Below are 17,275 nucleotides of genomic sequence, written 5' to 3'. Positions count from 1 at the left end.
TTCAATTACTGTAAAAGGTCTACCTATGAAATTGTTTTTTGTACAGAGAATAAAATGGTCATATTGCACCATGCCATTATTGTAAAGTCACTTTATCTCTCTTTCCCATGTAATGTAATTGAGGGAGGTGAGTTCTCCAGGTCTTTCTGTAAGTGAAATCACTACTTCTTTCTCTGGGGCATAGCTGTCATCTGGAAACCTTCCCACTTATACAAACTGAAAGATATACATCTATCAAATTAAAGCAGATTGAGAGAATTGTAGAAGGTTTCCTAAAGATTTCAGGTACATACAACTTTCTATATAGTTCTGATGGGAATTTTCTTGTTCTGACTGGCTTATTGCTCAAACCCCATTTCTACCTTTCCCAAAACAGTTCTTTACGTCAGCATCGTTATATACCTGCCCATAATTTGTAATTCTCCCTTGCCTTGTCCTTCTTACTTCCTCTCCTTCAATGTCCCTTTCCATGCCTTTTTTCCCATTTAGCTTATCTTCTAACAAACTGACTTTTAAAATCATGGAATTAACATGACACTTACTGCCTCCCCATTGTTCACTTTTCCCCCCTCCTCCTGTAGTAATTTTCTCTATTTAAACTGTAAGATTTTCATGGCAGGAAAAGGAATGGCCTGCTACTTTCTGTTGTAAAGCGCCTGGACAATTGGGCCTAATTCTTTATTGGCATTTAAGCACTGCCATAATAAAAGTGACTTGATGATGATTATTATAATTTGATACAGATAAACTGGACTCACAATGGCTGCGATAGTGAAATTTTAGCCGATAGAGGATTTACGCATCTGTGTGTGAAAGCATTATGTGTAATGATCAATATCTAATTATAGCATAATTATGGCTTTTAAAATAATGTAGATAGCTTCAACTTAAAAGAAAATCAGACAAATAGAAGTGTAGATGTTTTTAACATGTCCCAGTATGCCCATTAGCCTAATACTACTTTTCCTGTAAATGGGATCTGGCTTTGTAACCCAACTAATCATGACAGACATATGGGTAAAATACTATACTAGAAAATGTCAAGTTACAATCAAAGGTAGTATTTTTAAACCATTTGCTATTGCATTTTCAGATTATTTCCTCTGCTTCTGCAATCATTATGCCCTTAACCTAATTCATTGCATTATCTACATTTTATATCCCATTATTTTAACAGCAGTGAACCCTGGCCCAATTCCAATGTGACCATTTTGTGTTACAATATAGCAAGTGCTAAATGCACTATAAATCCTACTACTGTCTCTGTTCCATTGATTTCACTGTAAATATTACCATTATTGTCAGGTTACTGAAATATTTTATTCATTATTTGGACCTTGGTCTTCACCTCTTTCTCTGGCAAGTTCCTCAGTATTTTGAATTTAACTATGTTGGGTATAACTACAAGATCAGAGGTAAAGCACAAAAAGGATTGTATGGGTTGTACAACAGCCAAAGTTCTGAGGTTTCAGTGACCGTGTACTGCAATAAAGAGAGATGGATCTGGAAACCAGAGCCCAATGGGAACAAAATCTAGGCTTCCATACAATTTATGTTGAATAGAATCCTCCTTTGTTGTCACAGGTGTTGTGTGATATGTATTGCACACTGAGAGTTAACAGGGCCTTTCTCATAGTGATATTCATTGCAGATTAGATGGGCCACTTTAAGTCATGGTTTCCCAAGACTTTAAATAAGACTTAGGGGTAAACATGTATTTTGCTGATTCTCCCCAGATGGGGCACATTTCAATCCATGCAATTAGATAAACTGAAGGCATAGTTTTATAACAGGCAGCTTAGGTGAAGCAATATGAACATGTTTACAAATATTTTATTGGTTTATTTTCACCTACAGCCTTACATTCTTGCTAAAGAACAGAACAGTTAGATATCATTTTTCAATTTTTTTTACAAGGAGTATAATTGTCCTGGTCTCAGCACAAAAAAAAAAAAAAAAAAAAATCTATTGGGACTCATAAAATCAGACACATTAGGCCAACATTTAGGTGAAAAAGCATGAGCCATGAGCTTTGACTTCCTGAACATTGTGTTCATTACAGTGGGATTGACCTTTTTTGCACTGGTATGATGGAGATGTTTAAGCCCGACTGGCACAGTGATCCTTTCAGGCATTCTTTCACTCCACTGCCTGATTTACTGCTAGTAGCACCAACAAGCCCAAGAAAGAATACATTCAAAAGAGAGTGGAAGAATAATGAAGCAAATGAAGAAACAAAGGAAACGTTGTTTACCATTAAGGCTTCTCTTTACTTTGTACATAAATGAGAAAAAAAAGAAACACTTGTTTATATTAGTGTTGTGTTGCTGTAATTGCAGATCCTCTGCCTTATGTAGGAAATGCCAAGAGATCCATAGCCACAGATCAGTTTAGATAAGTAATGTCCTCTAATGTTTTTCTGGTGCAGATCTAAAATGCTCAGAACTACATTAGTAGTGCTTAACATGCAGTATGTTATCTACAGTGACTTTGGCCAATATTTTCCATGTACAGGTTTGTAAAATTAGTTACCAAGTTAAGCGGCCTGAAATGCAGGAAGATTGAGCATCTGCCATTTGATTCCGCTAGGAGCTGTAAAACCAGATCACTGATTCCTGTTGCTGAAGTGTAGTCAATATTTGAAAATGCTGATTGTCTTAATATATATTGTGACATGCCCCAATACCAGATGTTGCCAGGTGGGCCTCTGAGATGCACTTGTAGGCAGAGGTGCTGAGTACATGGGGGCTCAAGGGCCCTGGCTCCCTTTGAGAAGATGGCTATCACCTGAAATGCGTAAAACTTTCCACATGTCCATCATCTTAGCCCCGTTTCCCCCCAGCAAATTACAAGTCAGTGCCTGTGCTCATGAGGTATTTTTACATCATCATGGTTGCCCTTTTGCCCCAAATCCCTCTCTGCCATATGCTGTTTGACTACTGAGAAGCATCTGAAATGTGCCAGGGTCAACTTCTTGGCCTGTAGCACCTCACCTTTACCTGTCTCACCCACGTCTTGCCAGCTCTCAGGAAAGGGAATTTTGCCAGCTAAAACAATCATATCCTTGTCCGGTCATGAGCTTTGAAAAGATGGATCCCCCTGCTTCCTCAGAAGAGGCCTTTCTATATCGTCAAATGCTCTAGAAACAGTTAATACTGACAATAAGTGGATTATGAAAGATGACAGAAACATTTATTATACCAACAAGAACAAGCATAAGAAATCAGGAACTGTGTGCAGAGGCAGAGCTATAAAACAGAGAGAGACTGATTTTTAGCAGCAGAAAATAGATATGATAATAAACAGACATATATATGAATTGAAAAATTCAAATTGGTTCAAATATCATATTTAAATATATGAGACTAGACAGACAGATATATATGTATCAGAACAACATCCTGCTCTTATGCTACAACTTAAATCTGCAGTTCCTACCCAGATCAACAGATTAGAAAGCTTCGGTCTGTGATTCAATTTGGAGAAGATTCAGCCCGATTTGGAGGCCGAGTATCCAAATACAAATCAAATTGGGAAAAGAAAAAAAAAAACCCTCCGAATTGATTCAGAAAAGATTCGGAGATTCAGAAGGCAGTCTTTCAGGGGAACAGAAACTGAGAAAGGGGGAGGGGGAGGAAGACTGACATCTGTAGCTGGCCAGTGACTGTGGTCTTTCCCTGAGTCCCCTTCCAATCACAGCAGTCTGGGGGAGGGACATAGAAACAGCATATAAGCCTCTATCTGCAGGCTTTCTGTGCCATTTGTGAGCTGTTTCTGCCTGAGCAACAGCATCTGAAAGGTACTGGACTGACTTGGCTTCCTACCTAGTAAGTCTCCTGCCACTTTCTGTTCTTGGAAAGGATTGAATATAGCTTACTAACTAGAATTCCTCTACTTATCCCTATCTAATCAGTTGCTTTCAATTTACACTTGTTCTTGCTCCTCCACCCCCACATTTTTTAAAAAGAAAGCTGTGGATTCCTTGGCAGTGAAACCCCTAGCCCTATCTCCTTGAACAGGCTTCATGCCCTCAGAAGGGGCTACCATCCCTGCAATTTTTATTCAAATCAGCCAAAACATGACAAAGTTATGGGTATTTCAGTGATTCCCTATTATATTCTATGGCTGAATCTCCAAATTGGCGCCAAATCTTCTGAAACCGATTCAGCTGAATCGATTCGGGATAGTGATCTGAATCTCTGAATTGAATTGCTGTTTTCCAAATTCACTGAATCTGAATCGGAATTGAATGTGTTCCTATTTGCACAGGCCTAGAAAGCAGCTGACCTTTACCTTTCTATCAGGGCCTCCTACAATATCTCCTGTCAGCCTCCTTTACTCAGCCTCTGACTGAGGGCCAATAGCCCACCCTGTATCCAGGAAAACTAGATCTCATACCCTGCTCTCAAGGCAAAGCTTAAGTACAGTTTCTTATCTGGACATTTACATATGCCACCTGCTAGATTTTCAGGGAGCCCACATTATGCATGTTACTTTCTGCACCCCTTTCCCAGAAGGGTGCAGATGCTTACCAGACTAAAAGTTTCTTCTGATGTAATAAAGACCAGGACAATTTGGCATCCTTTCAGACACGAAGGACAGCTAAGCCACTACCTTAATAATACTGGGCATGTCTACACATGTTAATGTGCTGTAAGCTTACTGCCCTGTAAAATACTGCACAGTAAATTTCCCTGGAAGCACATGTGCCTACACATGTTCCTGTTGGGTGAAAATTTGCTTCCTTTGGGAACAGTTCAGTGCAGGGCTGCTCCTGCCCTGCTCTGCTCACCTACAGCAGCCAAGGGGAGCTCCAGGCTCTTCCAAGTGTCAGGCCTAGGCTCTGGGGGGTAGGGGAAGCTGTCCCACCTTTAGGGAAGATGCCTCCCAGCCTTGCACCCCTGCTCCAGGCAGCTGCCTCATGCCCAGGCTGCACTCTGAGATCAGAGCAGAGGTTGGGTCACTGTTGTCTGCCCCATGCAGCTTCCTGCTGCCTGGTCCCTGCTCTGAGATCAGAGTGGAGCCTGACCATCATCTGCCCTCAGCATCTGCCCTCTGCCCAGCCTCCACTCTGAGATTAGAGTTGGGGCTGGGACACTGTCCCCTGCTCAGGGCAGCAGGCAGCTGTCCAGGGCAGAAGATAGCATCTCAGCCTCTACTCCAATTGTCCAGTCAGAGTGGGGACTAGGAAGCAAGTGTCTGCACGGGTTGGGGGACAGTTCCTCTGCACGCTGCTGCCTGGGCTGACCACAAGCAAATAGATGTCTACACATGCCCTACTGCACAGTAGCTACTGACTGAGAGGGAACAGAACTCCCAGGCAGGGGATAAGGAGCTGAACACCAAAGCAAATCAGAAGTGCTGAGGCACCTCTGCATTCCTTGGTGAGCAAAAGGGTGTCCTTGGAAGCAGAGATGTGTTAATTAAGCAAATGGTGACAAGTCTTGTACTGTCCCCAATTGCTGAGGCCAAGCAATCCAGGTCACGGAAACCACTGCGCAGTAAAGCGTCTTATATAGACACATCCACTGTTTTTCATTTTGTTTCCCCCAGTGAGAAATATTCTTCCCCCCCAACAGTCAAAATAACTAGATGTTATTCTTATGGCCCTTTCTTTTAAAATATAAATTCACCATTATCTGGAAGGACTTGGTTCCTGGGCCTTAGAGCATCTCATCCATAAAGGAGATGAGTAACTGACTCATAGTAAATGATAGTTCTAAGAGACTGCCTTTTTTCCCCAAAGTGTGAATATCAAGAAACCCGTAAGTTAATCACTGTACCACCAAAACAGTCTTAGCTCTAATATAAGACTACAGTATCAAAATTGTATCTACAGCAATTCATGCAGATCTAAGAACAAAGCTGATCACAGCTTGATGCCACCTATCTATAGAGATTACACATGGTACATCAGTAAAATAACTTCAAGCAACCATGCAAGACACCCCACAAATCCATCAGATTGCTGACACGTGACAAACAATATATTACAGACCAAGAGACAAATTTATTGCTAAAGTCCCTGATGGAAACTTGCAATGGGTTTAAGCCAGAGATGAATTTTGTTGAAGTTTTTTTTTTTTATTTTTAATAAATTGTTTTAATTTGATACACTACCAGATATATGAATCTTTCTCAAATTCTAAAGCCATGGGTCATAATCATACAACATAGAGGCAATTAAACATTCATTCTTGGACACAGATTGATATGTAGTCATTCATGCTGCATTCTTAACTGCCTGTGATTTCAGCATTACATTCCTGTTGGCACTGTCCAAAAGGAGTATTTTTTTCGAAGTATTAGTGGGGAGGGAAATGACTGGGGATTTGTTTGATAATATGTCCTAGTTGGTTCACCCTTCTGCTTTCCAAAGGCAAACAATTTCTCTTTCATAAGTATGTTTGATTCAGAAGGGAACGTCACGCTTGGCAGGGAGAGTTTAGCAGCATCTAGAGAAGATGCTGAGCACTGCCAGAGGCAATGAACCCCCTCCATCTTCTCTGTTCATTTCAAGCACTACTTGTTGGGGTAGTTAAGTTTGTGCAAGTTTCTTCATATATTAAATCTCCCATTTCATTCCCAGCCCACACTTCAATCTCCTGTATTCTTTGTCTTTCTTTATTCCTTTATTATCTTTGATTAGCGTAGCTATTTAAAAAAAAAAATTAGACTCCTCTTTAAAAAAAATTTTTTTTTTGAATGTCATCACTATTCCTGTTTTGCACTAAGGTAATGAAACCAGGGTAAAACTGAACTAACTCTAACAAAAACTGATAAAATGCTCGAACAGCTGTCAAATATTATTGGTCATTATTATCACAATCTCATGATTAGGGCATTGGTCTCAGACTCTGATTCCTGTTGTGCGGAGAGAGTGGGGAAGGGGATGGGAGGGAACAGGATTTTCCACGATGATTTTTAACCACCTCTGTTTCAAGACTGGATCATCTTTACAAATAAAACAAGTTATGCTATAGAATAGAATATACCCAGACTTCATCTTATTTATTTCTTGATCCAACTGGGAGTGACCTGCAATTGTTGCTGCTTTGGAGGTGGGTGACACTGGTTCAGGACAGGATGACATGTTGGGGTAAACAGGTAACAGTATTTAAATTTATATTTTTAAATGGCTTCTACTGCTGGATGAACAAAGGCAAACACTGTAAGTATGAGATTTCTGAGAAAATTGAAGAGCTTAATAAGGCTTGAAAATAAAGAATCTGTAAACTTTCAAACAGTAGATGCTTAAATTCATGTAATTCAAAACAAACGAATTTGAAAATGTATGGTGCTTTTTTTTAAATAATACGGGTTTGTTTTTGATAAATCACATGAAAAAAGATGGGGAACCTTCAGATTATTCTTTGCTTGTTCCTAACATAACACTTCAGAAGCTAAAGCTTACTGGAAGGGTAGAGATACCTGAAGTCAATATTATAGCAACTCATTAAGGTAAATGATATCATTAAGGAGGATTTGCTGGATTTCTGTATGTCATATCATTTTGGGGATAGTTCTGAAGTCTTATATTTCATCAGAGGATAACAGTAGCTTAGTGCTGTTGCTGGTCTGTGGTATTGGAAGACATTGGTCATGAGAAAAGATCCAGACTGAGAACAGTTATATGAAGTTACATAGAAGGACAACAATATTGTTCACTAGTGAAGGGGCTACAGGTAATTACTGTGTCTGAAATTCCTGATGGCAGAACAGAAAATAGTTACATGCATATCTAAATTTGCAGTTTTGGGTGTGGGTGACTTACTCAAGATCTTCATAGTGGAATAAAACAGTTTTTTTATGATACCCAGTCCTGTGATTTAGCTGCAAGATTATTCCCACTCCTTGCTTAAATTGTTTAGATAATTACACCTTATGATTTGGTGGATAATTGTATTAATTATATTGGTAAAAAGAAGTCTGGAAATACACACTAGGAAATGTTTAACTTATCTGCCACTTTTATGAGGGCTAAATCAATATGTTTAGCTGGAAATCTTCTACCAATAAGAAGCAGGTGCTGGCTTATATTTTTTAGCATATAGTAATTTAGTGGGCAAAGTGACCACCAAAAAAAAGTTGATTTTATGAAACCACCAGGAGAGCAGAGGATGAAAAATTGCAGATGCATAAAGCTGCTCCTGGAGTGTTCATTTCTTGTGGCAGGAGGTCTGGATTTAGCATCATAGTCTGAGTTATAAAATCATATATTCCCAGGGCTGCTTATCATTTCAACACAGTCTAATAATGGATGATAGGAGATATACTACCCATCCATGATGTCTAAAAGTATATAAGCAAAGATCTGATTTAGACTGAGCGAGCTGCTGGTATGGGGTTTTATTTGTTTGTTTGTTTGTTTGTTTGTTTGTGGTTTTTTTGCTGTCCTTCATCTCTGTTAACATATATGTGGATTTCTAATATTCAAGCATAAGACCACAAATGGTGTTGAGGCACACAGTTCAGAAGCCAAGAGCGTATTCAGGAGATGTGTGAAGTCTTGAAGAAAAATACATGTATACAGTGTTTGTTGGTTTAGTTAAAGTTCATGCTTTCAAGTCCAGGTGCTTCTGTAGATTCATAGGCTTGATTAAGTGTTTTAGGAAACCTTAATAAAGAGCAGCTGGATGCAATGTCACACCAGAGAGGAGATTATTAACAGCCACTATAAACTGATTTTGTGAAGGTGAGAGCTCGAGAAAAGAAAAAAAATAACAGGCAATTGGAGTATGAAGCAGCCATTTCTAAAGGAGAATGCATTACTAATGGCTCACCATTAAATGAATAGGAAAGTGCACAACTCTTTTCAGAGTGGATTATGATTGGTTAAGTCTTCCTATTTTCAAAATTGGAGAGCTATACATCTATGGAGAGTGGGCCTTCTCATTGAAACAGTAGGAAATATAGGGTCTTTCTGAGTTGATTAGGTTCATACAAGTGGTGAGAGAGTCTTTGCCGTGAAATCGGACTTGGGTCACCATCTACAATCACTGTCTGGTGTTCTTCTCCTTCAGTTTGATCTAAATCTTTCTAATCCAGCTTCACTGCATTGGACTCATTCTTGCTAATGTCTCTTCCTTTCCCAAACCCAGAAACAATACTCTACCTTCATACTGTTTAACCTGTAAGCTGACTTTAACAGCATCACTCATGTTCCTCTTGTTCAAAGATGTCCTCCTTTGACATCCATGGCCATTTGTCAACAACATTTTTCAGCGGGTTTCAAGTGGGTTACATGCCTTTTGCACTGCTTTAATGGCACTGCTGTTTGCACATTCGGTGGTGTATTACGCGTTAATTCCAGCCACTTGTAGCTCATTCAGTGGCATAATGTGCCTTAAATTACTTTGGGGCACTGCAAACACCTGCAAGGAGTTTTAGTTTCCTATGCTACAGCTGTGGAGGGAAACACCAGAGTCTGTGCAGCTTAGGGGCTATGCAGGCAGACCATACAGGCAGCTCGGCAGCAGCCTGGGAAGGCAGGCTCCACAGAAGGAAAAAAAATCCTGGCAAGCCTGATCCTTTCCTTCCCCCCTACCCCCATCCAAGCCTGCCTCCTTGCCTGAGTTGCATGGGGGCCTGGTGCTTCCCTCTGTGGCTGCGGTGCCCCCAGGACTGCCCAAGCCGGGCGCCTGTGGGAGGGTACTTCTCGGTTCTAGACCCATTACTTTTGTGCATGTGTCCAACCTAATTTCTTGGTCTCTTTGTCTAATATCTCCTTATGGATAAAAACTGTTACTTCAAGCTCAACATAGCTAAAATGCAGCTTTCAATTGCCCTCTGTTCTCAGTGATTACTGATATATCTTCTCTCAGACAGTGGACAGTACCACCATTCTGTTTGTAATCCACAGCCCTTATAACCTGGGCATACTCTTTGACTTGGACCTCTCGCTTTCCTCACATCCAAGCTGGACAGGCACAGTATCTTTAAAAAATGGCCCTTCCCACACACATACATATGCATGCACATACAGCTGAAATTCTTATACGTGTTTCCTATTATCTTGCATCTTAATTATAGTAATATCCTGTCTTTCTCGTCTTAATAAATGCAGTTTTATCCAACTCATATTTATTGGGCATGTCTGCATGAGACATTTAACTGCACAATACTGTAGTTTACTACTCAACAAGTATGAGTGTCTACATGTGCACATGCTTACTGCACAGTAAAAAAATGGCTAATTGTGAGTAAATTCACTACTTCCAAAAGCAGGTAGCAACTTACTCGCATAAAGTTACAAATGTAGACGTGACCTGGAAGCACTAGGGGACTGGCCTGAGGCTAGCTCCAGTGCTCTGGACTGGGAGCCTCTCCTGTCCCAGGGCTGGGTTGACTATATAGCAGCCCCTGCCTCAGGCCTTTAAAAACCTTGAGGCATTTTGAGCCCTGGGATATACCAGCAGGCAGTTTGAGGCCATTCTAGGCCCTGTGACCCCCCTGTGCAGGCTACAGGCTAGCTTCACCAGCCTGCCTGGACCCCAGTGCCACTGCCTGGCATCACAGTGCTGTGTGGCTGCCAGGCCCACATCATCCAGGCCAGCAGAGTGTTGCAGGCTGCTGCAGACTCATGTCAGCCCCCAGCCTGCCAGCTCCCAGGCTCTGCTGGCCCATGCAGAAGGTTATGGCTGGCAGGACCTGTTCCGTCTGCCATGAGCCTGCAGGTGCTATGCGGCATTGCCTCTGCTGCATGACTGGCAGTCTCATGCTGTGCCTCTGCACTGGGTACTACAGACAGCTGCCCAGTCCCAGTAGCACAGAGACACTCACACAGAGGCCCCAAGAGCTGGTACAGATCACCGATGGTGTCCTCCTTGCTAACACACATGTCCATGCCAGAGCCAACCACCTGGGGCCCCAACTGATCCAAGCAGGAAACTGGCAACATGGCAGGGGCATGTGGGTTATATCTATATAATAATATATCCGTACTCTAGTGGTGTTTCATTTTAATCATGGAAAACTCATGGAAAAATCACATTTTCCATGGTGTTTAAATGAAACACCACTAGTATATAGAAATATTATTATGCAGCATAGGGCATGGACTTCCAGGCATTCCTGAACTGATGTTTATGGTCACTCATGGTGACCAGGAATCCTGGTTTTCTCTGATTTAAAACAATCCCCATTTTCAGTTGTTTTTTTTTTTTTAAGTAAGCCCAAATCCACATTTTTTGTGATTTAAAATAAAACACCACTATATATACTTCATATTTATATACAGTGGTGTTTCATTTTAATCAGGAAAAAGGGTGGACTTGTTGCCCTGTGGGGTCAGGCCAACTCTCAGGATCTTAATATTGCACTGTTAGACAGGACAGTGTGACACAATTGCCCATATACAAACACACAAATCAATTAGGTGCATACACACACACTACTAGCTCAGGCACATACACACCCAAACCAGTCTAGGCACATGCATACCTATCACCAATTCAAGCACATACACTATGCACCCCAAAAGTTAGACAAAAATCAATTGTCCATACCCACACACTCAGTACACATAGACAGATCACTAATTCATATATCATACACACCATGAAATATATACACACTCATCAGTTCACACACATACAACCCACCTACACATAGGTAAATTCCTAACCTGGATGGCACAAGATGTATGTGTGTGCTTGGGGTACCTGGGGGAAGGTTAAGGTGAGAGAGAGAGTTAAAGTGTAGGGAGTGAAAGTTGCCAGAACTGAGATTAGAACTAGTGGACTAGAGAGAAGCTGGCTGAGGAACTGAGGCTTGGGGTTACTTAAGTTAGATTGGGGCTGGAAACTGAGGCAGACAGCTGAGATATTGCAGGTGGGGGGGAAGATACCCACGAAAGAGAGAGAGGCAGAAACCTGGGAGCCTAGGGCTGGAAACAGGCTGACAGCTTAGAGACTGGGGGGCAGATACGTGGTGGCAAGGAGGAAACAATCAGGAAACAGACAAAAACCCAACTTGAGGTTTCAAAATAACAGGGTTATTAAACAGACAACAAACTACACAGCCCCATGAAGTTATTGGTCCCCCCCACCCCCCCCCCCCACACACACAAGCACTCAAAATGGCAGCAGGAGAAAGAGATTCAATGGAAGGGTTGGAGTCCAGGTGGGGAAGAGAAGCAGAGTACAAGTCCTTGGTTGAAGAGGGGGTAGGGGATGATAGCTACCTATCTAGGCTGGAAAGGGGTCCTTGTCCAGTAGGTGTTGCCCAGAGAGGGGTTGCTGGCAGGGCCTCTGGGTGGATAGGTGGTGTGGCATGGTGCTGGTCCAGATGGAGAGGGAGTCCCAAGGAGTCAGTCTTCACTACCCCTTTTTATGGGGCAGACTACCTCTGATCTCCTATGGGGAGGGCCTGTCCAGGCAAGGTCAGTCCTGTTCCAGAGGGCTCCAGGTGTTCTTACTGAGCATGTGCAGCCAGGCACAATGGTGGGTTGCTTCATCTTTTGTTTCTTGAATGCTGAGGGTGGTTCCATGGGCTGGGTCATTGGTCCAAGTATTGGTGCTGATGGTTCGGTCATTCAGAGGGAGGTATTTTTAGACCTACTGCCATTGTCTCTCAAGCACCCTCATTCATCCCCATTCATTCAGGAACCAAGCTGCATAGGAGAGGTAGGTGTGAGTTATGGGTTACACAAGGGGGTCTGGGGACAGGATGGAGACTTGACAAACAAAATGGAAACTTGACATGACTTATGCTGACTTACATATGTAGGCCTAAATCATATAGTACCAGTAAAACAGTATTATATAACAGTAAAAATCAATATAAACATAATAATTATACAATATAAAGAAGGGGAAAAAAACAAAACAAATACAATTTGCTACCAAAATAAAATGCTGAAGCTTATCCTATGTCATAGCTCACTTATACTTACCTATAGGGAATAGAGAAGGAAAGAAAAAGTCAGAAATGCTTGGGGAAGGGGAGGGAATGCATTTTAAAAGAGAAAAGAAACTGGGGGTTTTGCTACAGACTGACCATAATCATCAGTTCAGGAGTGCCCTGGAGTCCATGCCCTTTATACTGCATCTGACCAAAATCCTTGTGCCCTGGTACCCAGGCCACAGCAATACTATGTACAGCAGCATGGAGAGCCTGCCCAAGGCCTTGCCCCAGCCTGTCACGTACACTGACCCAACAGTGGGGGAGAGGCCCCTTTGTTATCCAGCAGTCCATTCCACTGAGCTCCACAGCTTTAGTCTCCACCAAGAGCTTGGGGAGCCTGGGCCAGTACCTGCCTCACCAGACCCAGCCATGAGGCATGGCTGGCCATGACACCACCATGTCCACACCCACAGAGAAACAGCAAGGGACCACGGTGCTGGACACCTGTCTTGGGGCTCTTCCCCCTAGGTGCCTCCACCCCATGGCTGTCCACCCGAGGACAGCATGTAAAGCACTTTCTAAATAGTTTGCACAGGGAAGAGGGTGTTTTATTGTTGGAAAGTAGGGTGGGTGGTGCAGGGTCTGTTTGTTGGGGAGACAGGTGAGAGTGGGGTTTGTTTGATGTCAGGGAAACAAAAACTGTTTTTGTGAGACATGTTTGCAGTGAGTGTGGTGCTGGGGATGGGCAGGGGGGAGGGCTATGGGCAGCAATCCAAGGAGGCTACAGTGGAGAGTACAGGAGGAGGTGGCCAACTAGGGCCTCTTGTTCCCAGTGTCCTGGCCCCAGGTAGGAGGTATGTGGCTTGCCCAGGGCCTGGGTGGGAAGGGGGCAACCACTGTTGCTGCAGGTTGTGCTCCCACTTCCAGGTGACCTCCGCTCACCATGTCTCTTCTGGTCAGGCCTTGTGTAAGAGCTCCCCCTGGGCCTCAGAGGTGTTATGCAGCACCAGGCTGTGATAATGATCCATGAGAGATTGTCCTCAGTGAACTTGAGGTGGGCAGTGAGGGTGCACCAGCCTCCCTTCAAATGGCTGAATGTGCATTCCACTAGGGAATAGATCTAGCCCAGCCACTGGTTAAAATGGACCTGCTGAAAATCCATCTGGCTGGTGTAGGGCCTCATGAGCCAGGACAGGCGTGAGACAGAGTCCCAAGTGAGCAGGGGTGGGACCACCACAATGCCCAGCTGTAGATCCTGCACCCCCAACACAAAATGCGTACTGTCCACCAGGCCCAGCAGGGAGGAGTTTCAGAAGATGCAGGCATCATGAGCATTGCCTGCCCAGCTGGCACTCGTGTGTGAAGGCACCTCAGTAGTCCATGACAGCATGGAGTACCACAGAGTGAAAGCCCCTCTGACTGTAGTAGAGGCATACAGGTGATGGGATTGTGGGTCCTGTTCAGGGACCTGATGCACTAGGGGAATCCCAGGGCATGGAACCCCACCACTACCAACAGGTGGTCATGCACACAGAGCACTGTGTGTCCCAGAACATCCTGGGGCCCCCTCACACACTTCTCTGCCAGTGTCCTTGTCCACCCTGAAAGAAATGGCCCACATAGCAGAGGTTAATGCATGGGGCTAGCTTGAGCAGGATGAGGGTTAGCTGGGTGTTCACAAGGAGGGGCAGCCACATGGCAATTTCCTGCCACTCTAGGTGTGGGTGGAGCTGCTCCAGGAGGTCCCAGAAGGTGGCTCTGTCAATCCAGAATGCCTCCAGCCACTGGTCACCATCCCAAGTCTGCTGGACACATGCAACCACCAGTCCTGGCTCAACTGGTGGGGTTGGAGGCCCAGGAGGGCAATGGTGGCTTTGGTGGTGGTATCTAGGATCCTGTCATCAGTGTCCCTGCTGGAACAGCCAGATGAGGTCCAGGCAGCAGGTGCTCAGTAGAGGTGGCCCTGGAATGCCAGGCAAGCAGTTGCTACATGTGGGGGAGCCAGGAGAGGCCAAACAGCCATGGGCTAGCCAGTGGTTGGCTTGTTGGCCCACTAGGGCCAGGGTGGTGGCCAGCAGGAGCCTAGGACACTGGTCATTGCTGCCAGGGGCAGGGGCTGGAGCAGCCATGGTGTGGGGAGGCCCAGAAAGTGAGGACAGTGCTGCCATGTGCTTTCCTTGTGCTGCACACACAGCTCCTGGCCAGGAAAGTGGCTGACCAGGGAGCAGAGAGTGGGACTATCTTTCAAGAGGACTGCCACCTGCGTGAAGCTGCAGCTGGCACTTGGAGCTCCCCCTGGTGGCAGCAGGGGCTCATTGCAGGGCTTCAGGAATTTTGGTGCTAAGAGCAGCAAATCTTCTCCTTGATCTCTGTATGGGTAGATGCCCGCCTTGGAGCATTTACTTACAAGTAATTTACTTGAAAGTAAACTGATCCTGGTTCAAATGCATGTGTAGACACCCCCATTGAAATGCTAATATAAAGATAATTTTCCAGCCTGCTGTTTGGTTGAAAGATCTTCAACCTTTCTTGGTATCCCTCTACTCACTCCCTCTTCTCTCTTGCATCAAACTTAAATAGTTGCCTTCAAACAACTCTCTTACACAGTACCTAACACAGTGGGGTAACTTTCTCATTTGTCTTTTTCACCTGCTCGGATAATTTTCTGCTTTTCAACCCATCCTCATTCTCCCTCTGTCATGGATAAAATTTCATATTTCATAGATTTCATAGACATTAGGGCTGGAAGGGACCTCGGAAGATCATCGAGTCCAGCCCCCCGCCCAAAGGGCAGGATGTCAGTTGGGGTCATAGGATCCCAGCAAGATAAGCATCCAGTTTCATCTTGAAGGTGTTCAATGAAGGCGCTTGAACAACCTCCGGCGGCAGGCTGTTCCAGACCTTGGGGGCTTGGACAGTAAAGAAATTCTTCCTTATGTCCAGCCTGAAACGATCTTGTAGTAGTTTGTGACCATTCGTCCTCGTCATCCCTTGGGGCGCTCTGGTGAACAAACGTTCCCCTAGATACTGGTGATCACCCCTGATAAACTTGTAGGTGGCCATCAGATCACCCCTGAGCCTGCGCTTTTCCAGGATAAAGAGCCCCAGGGCTCTCAGCCTGTCATCGTAGGGTCTGCTTCCCTGACCCCTGATCATGCACGTGGCTCTTCTCTGGACTCTCTCAAGCTTCTCCACATCCTTTTTGAATTGTGGAGCCCAAAACTGGACGCAGTACTCCAGCTGCGGCCTCACTAAGGCCGAGTACAGGGGGAGAATGACGTCCCGGGATTTGCTTGAGAAGCATCTATGGATGCAAGCCAGCGTTTTGGTCGCTTTACTAGCCGCAGCATCGCATTGCAGGCTCATGTTCATCTTGTGGTCAATGATGACCCCCAAGTCTCTTTCTTCCATAGTGCTAACCAACATAGCACTGCCGAGCCTATAAGGATGCTGCGGGTTTTTCTTCCCAAGGTGGAGAACCTTGCATTTATCGGCGTTGAACACCATCAGATTCTCATCCGCCCACTTGCTGAGCCTGTCCAGGTCAGCCTGGATCACCCGCCTGTCTTCTGGCGTGGATGCTTTGCCCCAAAGTTTGGTGTCATCGGTGAACTTGGCCAGTCCGCTTCTGACTCCAGTGTCCACATCGTTAATGAAGATGTTGAACAGTATGGGTCCAAGGACAGAGCCCTGGGGGACCCCACTGGTCACAGGACACCACGATGAGTGACTTCCATCAATTACTACCCTCTGGGTCCGACCCCGGAGCCAATTTTCCAGCCAGTGGATCGTGGGGGACCCAAGGCGACAATTGGCCAGTTTCTCCAAGAGACGATCATGGGACACCAGATCGAAGACTTTTTTGAAGTCAAGATATATGACATCAATCTCATCTCCCTTGTCCAGGTGATAGGTCCCCTGGTCATAGAAGGAAATGAGATTGGTCAAGCAAGACCTACCCACAACGAACCCGTGCTGGCTATCCCTTAAGATGTTGGCGTCGGCCAGTCCATTAAGGATGGCCTCCTTAATAAACTTTTCTAAGATCTTCCCCGGGATAGAAGTCAGGCTGATGGGCCTATAGTTAGCTGGATCCACTTTCCTCCCTTTCTTGAAGATAGGCATCACGTTGGCCTTCTTCCAATCTTTGGGCACTACACCAGAGCGCCAAGAGTTTTCAAAGATCCGCGCTAGAGGCTGGGCTATGATGCTCGCCAGCTCCTTGAGTACCCTGGGGTGAAGATCATCAGGGCCGGCTGACTTGAAGGTATCCAGCTTCTCAAGATGTTCCTTCACAAAGTCAGCATTAATGGAGGGCAGGGGATCACCCTCACCCAGACTTCCCGGCCCTGTAACAGGCACAGGCATCCCATGGGGCTGATGAAAGACCGACGCAAAGTACCTATTTAATAGGTTGGCTTTTTCCTGG

At 44.5% G+C, this 17,275-nt stretch overlaps 1 long non-coding RNA gene across 1 annotated transcript in view; it reads left to right on the top strand.

Moving 5' to 3' along the window:
* The first annotated feature begins 3,767 nt into the window (after positions 1-3,767).
* The window catches only part of LOC132250650 (uncharacterized), a 28,615-nt gene continuing 15,107 nt past the window's right edge, over positions 3,768-17,275 (top strand). The window contains exon 1 of the long non-coding RNA XR_009462249.1: positions 3,768-3,827. This is a non-coding gene — a long non-coding RNA (uncharacterized LOC132250650). The remainder of the gene's footprint in view (positions 3,828-17,275) is intronic.

The sequence above is a fragment of the Alligator mississippiensis genome, chromosome 5 (assembly GCF_030867095.1).
Source record: "Alligator mississippiensis isolate rAllMis1 chromosome 5, rAllMis1, whole genome shotgun sequence".
NCBI classification, from domain to species: Eukaryota; Metazoa; Chordata; order Crocodylia; family Alligatoridae; genus Alligator; species Alligator mississippiensis.
This window is presented reverse-complemented; position numbering and strand designations above follow the sequence as displayed.